The sequence below is a fragment of the Schistocerca americana genome, unplaced genomic scaffold, assembly GCF_021461395.2.
Source record: "Schistocerca americana isolate TAMUIC-IGC-003095 unplaced genomic scaffold, iqSchAmer2.1 HiC_scaffold_141, whole genome shotgun sequence".
Lineage (NCBI taxonomy): Eukaryota > Metazoa > Arthropoda > Insecta > Orthoptera > Acrididae > Schistocerca > Schistocerca americana.
This window is the reverse complement of record NW_025725491.1, coordinates 285,510-287,500: the sequence shown is the minus strand read 5'-3', so window position 1 is coordinate 287,500 and position 1,991 is coordinate 285,510.

The window sequence follows — 1,991 nt, the reverse complement described above, 5'->3', positions numbered from 1 at the left end:
TTAAGGCCCAACGTGTGTTGGGTTAAGGCCCAACGTGTGTTGGGTTAAGGCCCAACGTGTGTTGGGTTAAGGCCCAACGTGTGTTGGGTTAAGGCCCAACGTGTGTTGGGTTAAGGCCCAACGTGTGTTGGGTTAAGGCCCAACGTGTGTTGGGTTAAGGCCCAACGTGTGTTGGGTTAAGGCCCAACGTGTGTTGGGTTAAGGCCCAACGTGTGTTGGGTTAAGGCCCAACGTGTGTTGGGTTAAGGCCCAACGTGTGTTGGGTTAAGGCCCAACGTGTGTTGGGTTAAGGCCCAACGTGTGTTGGGTTAAGGCCCAACGTGTGTTGGGTTAAGGCCCAACGTGGGTTGGGTTAAGGCGCAACGTGGGTTGGGTTAAGGCCCAACGTGGGTTGGGTTAAGGCGCAACGTGGGTTGGGTTAAGGCGCAACGTGGGTTGGGTTAAGGCGCAACGTGGGTTAGGTTAAGGCGCAACGTGGGTTAGGTTAAGGCGCAACGTAGGTTAGGTTAAGGCGCAATATAGGTTAGGTTAAGGCGCAATATAGGTTAGGTTAAGGCGCAATATAGGTTAGGTTAAGGCGCAATATAGGTTAGGTTAAGGCGCAATATAGGTTAGGTTAAGGCGCAACGTAGGTTAGGTTAAGGCGCAACGTAGGTTAGGTTAAGGCGCAACATAGGTTAGGTTAAGGCGCAACATGGGTTAGGTTAAGGCGCAACATGGGTTAGGTTAAGGCGCAATATAGGTTAGGTTAAGGCACAATATGGGTTAGGTTAAGGCACAATATGGGTTAGGTTAAGGCACAATATGGGTTAGGTTAAGGCACAATATGGGTTAGGTTAAGGCACAATATGGGTTAGGTTAAGGCACAATATGGGTTAGGTTAAGGCACAATATGGGTTAGGTTAAGGCACAATATGGGTTAGGTTAAGGCACAATATGGGTTAGGTTAAGGCACAATATGGGTTAGGTTAAGGCACAATATGGGTTAGGTTAAGGCACAATATGGGTTAGGTTAAGGCACAATATGGGTTAGGTTAAGGCACAATATGGGTTAGGTTAAGGCACAATATGGGTTAGGTTAAGGCACAATATGGGTTAGGTTAAGGCACAATATGGGTTAGGTTAAGGCACAATATGGGTTAGGTTAAGGCACAATATGGGTTAGGTTAAGGCACAATATGGGTTAGGTTAAGGCACAATATGGGTTAGGTTAAGGCACAATATGGGTTAGGTTAAGGCACAATATGGGTTAGGTTAAGGCACAATATGGGTTAGGTTAAGGCACAATATGGGTTAGGTTAAGGCACAATATGGGTTAGGTTAAGGCACAATATGGGTTAGGTTAAGGCACAATATGGGTTAGGTTAAGGCACAATATGGGTTAGGTTAAGGCACAATGTGGGTTAGGTTAAGGCACAATGTGGGTTAGGTTAAGGCACAACGTGGGTTAGGTTAAGGCACAACGTGGGTTAGGTTAAGGCACAACGTGGGTTAGGTTAAGGCACAACGTGGGTTAGGTTAAGGCACAACGTGGGTTAGGTTAAGGCACAACGTGGGTTAGGTTAAGGCACAACGTGGGTTAGGTTAAGGCACAACGTGGGTTAGGTTAAGGCACAACGTGGGTTAGGTTAAGGCACAATACGGGTTAGGTTAAGGCACAATACGGGTTAGGTTAAGGCACAATACGGGTTAGGTTAAGGCACAATACGGGTTAGGTTAAGGCACAATACGGGTTAGGTTAAGGCACAATACGGGTTAGGTTAAGGCACAATACGGGTTAGGTTAAGGCACAATACGGGTTAGGTTAAGGCACAATACGGGTTAGGTTAAGGCACAATACGGGTTAGGTTAAGGCACAATACGGGTTAGGTTAAGGCACAATACGGGTTAGGTTAAGGTGCAATACGGGTTAGGTTAAGGCACAATACGGGTTAGGTTAAGGCACAATACGGGTTAGGTTAAGGCACAATATGGGTTAGGTTAAGGCACAA